This window comes from Grammomys surdaster, unplaced genomic scaffold, assembly GCF_004785775.1.
Source record: "Grammomys surdaster isolate TR1022 unplaced genomic scaffold, NIH_TR_1.0 65, whole genome shotgun sequence".
Taxonomy (NCBI): domain Eukaryota; kingdom Metazoa; phylum Chordata; class Mammalia; order Rodentia; family Muridae; genus Grammomys; species Grammomys surdaster.
Genome location: NW_021604567.1, coordinates 11,197,299 through 11,207,210, shown reverse-complemented (window position 1 = coordinate 11,207,210; position 9,912 = coordinate 11,197,299).

Here is a 9,912-nt window from a genome sequence, read left to right as displayed (position 1 = left end):
CATAGGGTTATTCTTTGATATTCTATTGAAATCTTTCTGTTTGAGATTTATAAACACACTACATCTGTACAAGGCTTCAAAGACATACACAGTGACACCTCCTTGCTATCTTTAAAAGAAATATACTGTTAAAGCAGACAGAAGAAAAGGTAGAGTCCAAGGAATGTCTGAAATAGCTTGCATCACCATGACATAAAGCTGAAGTGATCTGCTTTCATGAAAATAATTGAAACAGTTGAGCCATCAGATTCATGAACTGATTACTCTTTTAATACTTTCATGCCTATTCTTATGTCATTTAACACATCCTTGAAAGTATGAATAGTATGATGTGTATGTGATGTTTCCAATTTAGTACAAGAAATGTGCAGATTATGAATGATATATGACTGGCAGAGTATCTAGTCAGGGCAAGCATTACCTCCACTGGGTGATGTGCTAAGAGCTTGATCACAAGTGCAGTGTTGTTAAGGTTGTGAAAACTGCAGAGTGATTACACTAGGGAGTTCGATTCTTGTGAATAGACTAATTCTGCCTAGTAGGAGAGAGTCTAGCCTCTGGAGAATTCCCTGGCACTCATGAAATTGGCTTACAAAAAATCCAAGGCACCCACATTTTTCATCTTCTTTGTATACTTGGTTCTCTGTTTTTATGGCTAGTGTGACACATTAAAGCTTCATTGTCCAGGACCCAGTGCTTTGCTATTCTGACAGTCTTGTCACCAGAAATGTGTGAAAAAGAAACCTGTTTTATTCTATACTAGTTCATGTCAGATGTTTCCTTAGAGCAGCAATAATAGAATGAGACAAGAAACTCATAAAATATAAACTGTGTTTCTATTATCTCAATAACTAAGATGAAATTGATAGTCTCTTGATGAAGAGTTTGCCATTAGTTATTCATGAAATACACACTAACATCCTAAAGAAGATAATATATTTAATGCTTTATGATCTTGTTCGTATTTTCTTCAACAAATCATTCCAAAGTGAAAACATTATAAATGTGCCACACCTGCCTTGCCAGCCATGATGACTACAGCTTCAGTGTGACAAAAAAAGGCTTGAGGGAAGTTCTAGTGTCAAGATGGCTCTGGAACCTTCTCCTCTGTCAGGCAGAAGTGTGCAGCAGAAGCCTGGATATTTGTGATGTGCCTCTTGGGCCTCTCGGATTCTGCAGGGATATGGGATTTGGTTTCATTCTTTTTGTTGTTTTGTTTATTTTCTAGCTATTGCATGGCCCTCCATAATGGTTGTCACAGAAGCCAAGGTGATTCAAACCTTTGAACATTCTTTAGAAGAAGCCATCAGTAACATTTCCCTGAATGGCATGGAAAGTGTGTTCTTTGTGAGGCTTGTAATGCATATGTAGAATGTAAAGGCAGAAGATCAGACATAGGTCTTGTCAGATATTGCTGATGCTACAGATAAACATCCAGGGTCAGCTTGGTGCAGATAGAGTCATAGGCTGATGTGCAGAAAAATAGAAGAAGTTAAGCAATTGCTGAAGAAAATTCAGACAGATTGGCCAAGAGAACCGTCAGTAGGTTCAACCACATTCTAAGAATAAGCTTGAAACTGTCTGCATGAGGTGACCACCAGTCTGGTAGGTCACCAGGGCATTGAATCTCTTCCTTGGAAGTTATTGTTTTGTAATAATGACGAATTCTGTTATGATTCAAAGAAAAAAGAATTGAAGAAGTGTATAGCTTGACACCTTGTCAAAAGTACAGTTCCTGCTTTGACTGTATAAAAAGTTTGCTATGAGTCAGTAAAAATTGCAGCAGCATTGAAACCTCTCTGGTGTTCCTGTTGTCTGTCACGCCGAATCCGTTCCCCACCTGAATATCTTCCCATTCCCTGGTTCGGTGCCGGGACACCCCACAGGTGGTCCGCGGCACAAATGTACATCAGATTGTTCAGATTAATATTTGTTTAGGTAGGTACTGGTGAGTAATGTACTAAAATTAAGAGAAAATCAAAAGTCTGAGTGACAGAGTAAGAGGCAAGTATCTGCAGAAAACTACAATACAAAAATGAGTGTATGTATCCACATACAATTTTAGAAAAATAGCTAAATATATATTTTTGCATGTACAAGTGAGGATTATAGAAAATCTTTGTGATGTATATAATTATGTAATTTTTAATTTATTCATGAAAATTTTAATATAGATGCAATTGAAACTTGCATATTGATAAATAAAACTGGTTCCCAACTTCAGGTATACCAAGCTCCTTTTAGATCCTTAGCATATCACTATGTACAAGGACTCATTTCATTCAACACTTTTTGGTGATTTGGTTAAATGTTGTATTTAAGAAGAACAACTATAACAAAACAATGAGAACACAATGCCATACCTGCCAGAAAACCAGCTGGGCTGCCCACAGATGTTTTATACTCTCTACCTTGTCCCAGACTCAATCCCTCAGAATCTTCCTTAGATATGCAACAGAGCTCTAGCAGCAAACTTCTCACTCCTGTCCAGTCTCCTGTGGATCTGAGGGACCATCCTCTTCTGACCTTCCTCTAATCCATTGCTGCATCCCATCTTGTAGCACTAGTAGGCATGCCCTGTGAGCACACTAGCTGAAGAAAGCTATAAAACAGGCATCACACAGTAATGCAAAAAAAAAAAAACAAAAAAACAAAAAAAACCTAATGGCTAACATAAAGATATGATTAGTAATAGCCAGAACAATAAAATAACACCATAGTTCAGATATTATATAACAGCAGGCTCTGAATATTCCAAGAGATCTGAAGCACAAGAAAAACACCTTAAAGGTAACTATATAAAGATAATCCAGATCCTTAAAATTAAAGGAAAAAAAATCACACTTAAAGAGATCCAGGAAAACACAAGCAAACATTTGGAGGAAATGAGTAAATCTCTTTTAAAAAGTCAAAGCAAAGGACAAAAATAAAATAAAATAAAATAAAATAAAATAAAATAAAATAAAATAAACCACCTTTAAGATCAGGAATAAAACTATTCAAGATCTAAATGTGGAATTAGAAATCACAAAGGAAGCAAAGACTAAGGGAAATCAGGACATGAAAAGTTTAAGAATTTGAACAGAAGCAAGCTTCACCAACAAAATATGGATGGAAGAGAGAATCTCAGGTGTTGAAGATACCATAGAAGAAATGGATACAAACATCAAAGAAAATGTTAAGTCTAAAAAGTTCTTGATATAAAACATTCAGGAAATCTGGAACTCTAAGAAAAGACCAAAACTTCAATGTTTTCCCATTGATTAACATGTCTGTGTCTGTACCAATACCATGCAGTTTTTAATCACTATTGCTCTGTAGTAAATCTTGGGGTCATGGATGGTTATTCCCCAAGTTGTTCTTTTACTGTTAAGAATTATTTTTGCTATTCTGTTTTGTGTGTGTGTGTGTGTGTGTGTGTGTTTCCAGATGAATTTGAGAATCTTTCTCTCCATGTCTTTGAAGAGTGGTGTTGGGATTTTGATGGAGATTACATTGAATCTGTAGATTGCCTTTGGTAGGATGGCCATTTACTAAATTAATTCTGCGAATCCATGAGCGTGAGAGATCTCTCCATTTTCTGAGATATTCTATGATTTCTTTCTTGAGAGATTTGAAGTTATTATCATGCAGGTCTTTCACTTGTTTGGTTAGAGTTACCCCAAGAAATTTTATATTATTTGTAGCTATTGTGAAGGGTGTTGTTTCCCTAATTTCTTTCTCAGCCTGTTTATCATTTGCATAAAGGAAGGTTATGGATTTATTTTAGTTAATTTTATATCAGGCCACTTTGCTGAAGTTTATCAGCTGGAGAAGTTCACTAGTAGAATTTGTTGGGTTGCTTATGTATACTACCATATCATCTGCAAATAGTGATACCTTTAATTCTTCTTTTCCAATTTGTATTCTCTTGATGTCTTTTTGTTGTCTTATTGTTCTACCTAGCACTTCGAGTACTATATTGAATAGATATGGGTAGAGTGGACATCCTTGTCTTGTCCCTGATTTTATTGGGATTGTTTCAAGTATGTCTCCATTTAATTTGATATTGACTGTTGGTTTGCAGTACATTGCTTTTATCTTGTTTAGGTATGGGCCTTAAATTCCTGATCTCTCCTTTACTTGTAATATGAAGGGGTGTTATATTTTGTCAAATGCTTTTTCTGTATCTAAGGAGATGATCATGTGATGTTTTTTCGTTGAATTTGTTTATATAATAGATTATGTTAATGGATTTTTATATATTGAACCAACCTTGCTTTCCTGGGATGAAGCCTACATGATTGTGGTGAATGATGGCTTTGATGTGTTCTTGGATTCAGTTTGCAAGAATTTTATTTAGTATTTTCGCATTGATAGTCACAAGAGAGATTGGTTTGAAGTTCTCTTTTATATATATATATATATATATATATATATATATATATAGAACTCAAGAAGCTATCCACTAAAAATTAAACTACCCAATCAAAAGATGGGGTATAGAACTAAATCAAGAATTCACAACAGAGGAATCTTGAATGGCTGAGAGGCACCTAAAGAAATGTTCAAAGTCCTTAGTGATTAGAGTAATGCACATCAAAAATGACCCTGAGATTCCACCTTACCCCAACCAGAATTGCTAAGATTTAAACCTCGGGTGACAACACATGTTGGTGATGATGTGGAGAAAGGGGAACAGTCCCCCATTGCTGGTGGGAGTGCAAACTGGTACTTCCACTCTAGAAGTCAATCTGGAGGTTCCTCAGAACATTGGAAATAGATATACGTGAAGATCCAGCAATATGACTCTTGGGAATATACCCAAAAGATACCCACAGAGGCACATGGTCCACTACGTTCATAGTGGCCTTGTTTGTGATAGCCAGAAGTTGTAAACAACCCAAATGTCCCAGGACAGAAGAATGGATACAGAACATATGGTTCAGTTACACAATGGAATACTATTCAACTATTAAGAAAGAGGACATCCTGAGTTTTGCAGGCAAATGGAGGGAACTAGAAAATATCATCCTAAGTGAGGTAACTCAGACTCAAAATGACATGCATGGTATGTAGTCACTAATAACTAGATATTAGCCATAATATAAAAAAAAGTACAGACTACCTAAGATACAGGTCCACAAAACTCAAAAAGGTCAACAAGCTGAAGAGCCCAAGTGAGGATACCTCAGTCTCACTGGGGAGTGAGAAGAAAGCAATCATATGTGGGGAAGGAGGGAGGAACCTGGGAGGGAAAAGGGGGAGGGGGAGAGGGGAACCTGATCTGATCTTGGGTGACAGAAACCAACTGAAGCCCTGAGGGCCAACAAAGAGAATGGAAACAGGAAACTTAGGGAGGTAGGAGGTTGGGGCGATCTTCAGAAAGCAACAGAGACGTGGAAGGTGAGAAACTCTCAGGCCTCAAAGAGGGGGGAACCTTAGATGAAATGCCCAACAGTAAGGAAAGGGATCTTATAGAGCCTGCCTCCAGCAGGAAGACAGGGAATCAAATGAGGGAGGGAGTTGTCAACACACAGTCAAAACTCTGACCCATAATTTTTCCTGTTTGAAAGAACTACAGAGATGGAAATGGAAAAGAGCCTGAGGGAAAAAAGGTCCAGCAACAGGCTCAAAGTGAGATATATCTCAAGGGGAGGTCCCAAAGCCTGACACTATTACTAAGGCTATGGAGCACTCACAAAAAGAGATCTCTCATGACTTCCCCCCAAAGACTCTACAAGCAGCTAAAAGTGTCAGATGGAGATATTTGCACCCAACCAATGGACAGAAGCTGCTGACCCATGTGGTTGAATTAGAGAAAGGCTGAAAGAAGCTGAGGGGGAGGGTGACCCTGCAGGAGGACCAGCAGTCTCAATTAACCTGGACCCCTGAGATCTCTCAAACACTGGCCACCAAAAAGACAACATACACCAGCTGATATGTGGCCCCCAACACATATACAGCAGAGGACTACTGGGTCTGTATTCTATCAGAGATGCTGCACCTAATCTTCAAGAGACTGGAGGCCCCAGGGAGTTTAGATGTCAGGTTGGTGATGTGGTAATGGCAACACCCAGTGGAGACAGTGGGGTATGTTGGAGGTATGAGATGTGGAACATTTGGAGGGTGGGCAGAGGGGAAATAAAATCTGGAGTGTAAAAAAAATAAATAAATAAAAAAGAAAAAAATAAAAGAAGAGATCATAACTAAGAATAAAAGGAATAGAGGAAGACATACATCCCAGCTCAAAAGGCCAGAAAGTATTTTCAATAAAATATTAATTCACTTAAAGAACGAGATGCCTATAAAGTAAAGGAAGCATATAGAATTATACATAGAATGGGTCAGAGTTCCAGGTTAGTTGAGAATGCTGGTCCTCCTACAGGATCACCTTTCTCCTCAGTTTCTTTCAGCCTTTCCCTAATTCAACCATAGGGGCTAGCAGCTTCTGTTCATTGGTTGGGTGCAAATATCTGCATCTGACTCTTTGCCACAAAATAATGAATATACTAAACATACAGAGGAAAGAAAGAATATTAAAAGATTCATGGAGTAAAAACAAACCCAAGTAACATATAAAGACACAAAGTCAAATGTAAACACTGTCTACAAATCTAGCCTTTCAGAAGGAGGTAGAAGGAAAAGTCCAACCTCTGGAGGTAAACTATACCAATAAAAACACAGAAAATATATAATCTCATAACATCAAAAACAAACAATAAAAAGAACAGTGAAACAAAGTGTTGATTCTTTGATAATATCAACAGAATAGACAAAATCTTATGTAAACTATCTAAAAGACTAAGAGAAGATATGCAAATTAACAAAATCAGAAATGAAAATGGGGCCATATCTTCAGACACCAAAGAAATCCAAAGAATCGTGCTTATAAAGTCATATTTATAAAAATTCCACTCCAGAAAATTGGAAATTAAGAATGAAATGAATAATTTTATCAATATATATGACATACCAACATTGAATCATGATCAGATAAATAATTTCAATGAACATGTAGCCACTATTAAATAGAAACTGTCACTAAAATCTCCTAAACAGCCGGGCGATGGTGGCGCACACCTTTAATCTCAGCACTTGGGAGGCAGAGGCAGGTGGATTTCTGAGTTCAAGAGTTCGAGGCTAGCCTGGTCTACAGAGTGAGTTCCGGGACAGCCAGGGCTATACCTGGAAACCCTGTCTCGAAAACAACAACAACAAAAAAATCTCCTAAACAGAAATGTTCAAGACCAGATCGTTTTAGTACAGACTTCTATGAGACTTTCAAAGAACTGTTTAGACCAATACTTCTCAAATTATTCCTCAAAATAGAAATAATGGGAACATTACCAAATTTATTTTATAAGATCACAGTTACTCTGATATCCAAACCATATAAAAATGCAAAAAGAAGTTCACAAACCAATTTCAATTGTGAACATAAATATAAAACTACTCAATAAAATACCTTAGTCTTTGCTTTATTATGGTTTTATGTTCTATATTTAGGTCTTTGAATGTGAGAAGCAATGTTTGTGATCTGGCTGGTACAAACATGCCCTTAGTACATACCTTTAATCACTAACAATGAAGGTGAGATTTGTTTTCAGAAGGAAATACCCATGTTTCAAAGAGAAGTCTACTTGAAGAACAGAAAAAGAGGAGAATTAGAGAAATGTCAGAGAAGATATTCCCAACTCACGAGACTACCACATAGGAAAGAGGTTACATAAGAGCAGAGAGAGAGAGAGAAAAGGTGATACGATGTGTGTGTTTGTTTAGGAAATTGAACAGAGGCAAACTTCACCAAGAAAATATGGATGAAAGAGAGATCCTTTATCTGAAGAAATAAAACAGACACACCTACCATGAATTTATGATTGTGATCATAACCAGGGATAGGAAACATAGGAGACTAAATTGGCACACTCTTGTACCACACAAGGCTCACAGTAGCAGAACTCTGTTGATTTGGTTGAGTTGTTGGACAAGGGGATCCCATATAAATCCCAAACAATCTAGGCGGATGCTAGAGTTACTCAAGCTCTGTAAATATATGGTTTGGCCAGAGCCCAGAGCATTTCTTTGTACAGAGTTCTTTCAGCTACTGACTGAATTGCTCTGCTTTACCTCATACTAACTTTGGAAGTATGTTCAAATCGTCTGGTATCTTCTCTTTTTCTGGCTCATTCTGTCTTCGTCTGTGTCTATCTTTTGATCTCTGCAACCTGTCTTTGTAAAATTCTCCTGGTAAAACTGTCAAACACACACACAGCATGCCACTTTTTCTCACTCTCTGCTCTTAGGTAGCCTCTCTTTCCTATGTGGTTGTCTTATGAGTTGGAACATCTTCTCTGACTCATTGTATGACATTTCTCTATTTCTTCTCTTTTACTGTTCTTCAAGTAGACTTCTCTTTGAAACACGGGTGCTTCCTTCTGTAAACTAATCTTACCTCCATTGTTAGTGATTAAAGGTATGTAGTAAGGGCATGTCTGTTTTCCAGCCAGATCATATACACCTAGAATGACTTTGGATTTGAGCAGCCTTGTTTATGAATTAAACTTCCTAGGAAAGAGGGTTGCTCTTTACAAACTGACAGCAGTTCAAAAGCCTAGGACAGCATTCATACAGAACAATTAACTGCTGAACATTAAGAAGTTGAGGTAGTGTCTGCATGAAGCCTTAACCCCTAGGTTCTAGGTTCTTTGATGTAGGTACTCTGAAGGCAGCAGAAAGAGAAAAGCGAACACTGACCCATTAAAAAATCCTTTGACTAACAATCATTCCTGCCTGTAAGATGTGCTGGGGCAATGGTGGCAAAGAACTTGTGGGAGTGGCCAACCAATGTCTGGTTTAACTTGAAGCTCATCTATAAGAGGGAGCCCATGGCTGACACTGCATTGATGGTCAGGAACCAGAGATTGTATATCTCAGAGGCCCAGGATAAAAATCCAACAAGACTGGCAAAAGAAACAAATAAATCCTATGATTCCTAATGATCTTCTGCTGTACTCCTAGACCAGTGCCTGTCCAGTTGTCATCAAAGAGGCTTTCACTAGCATCAGATGGAGCAGATGCAGAGATCCATTGACAGACATTATGCAAAGAGAGAGAGTCAGAAATGGAGGTCCTCATCAGGTCCCTCCCTTTAGAATTCCAGGAGTCCTGCAGAAGCCAGAGGGGATAGAGGACACCAGGAGAACATGGTTCACTTAATCAACACAACAGAGCTCCTATGAGCGCACATAGACTGAATCAGCAAGAATGGGACCTGCATGGTTGTAACCAGGTCCTCTGCATACATGGATTTGTGGGACTCCTAATTGTAGGAGTGGGTATGTCTCTGACTCTTTTGCTTGCTTTTTGAACTCTTCCTCCTCTTGGGTTGTCTTATCTAGCTAAATTCGGCAAGAGCTTTTCTGTGTGTCTTATTGTATTTTGTTGATGTGTTTGGATGTTACATCGTGGAAAACTGCTTTTTTCTGATGGAGGACAGAGGGGAAGTAGATTAGGTAGAGAATGGAGGAGGGGAAGAACTGGGAGGAGTGGGGGAAGGGGAAAGTGTGGTCTGTATGTATTGTACAAGATAGGAATCTATATCTAATATATTTAACAAGAAAAAATGAACAATAAGATTTTCAGAAAACTTTGTATAGTGTTCATTTTATATTTTGTTTTTGTCAAGGTACCTACACTAATCACACACAGCAGCATCTCAGAGGCAACACAATCACATACAAAACTCACTTACTGTGACCCATATGGTTCCTTTACCCCCTACATGCATAATTGTCTTCCCCACTTTGCAAAACTAATCATTAATCAGCATGGATCTTTTCAAAATTACCTGTTTACACCAGTGGCTATTGAGCTACAGAGTGCACATTCCATTAAGGTGACCTGAAGTTCTCACAGCAAAAGAAGAAAAAT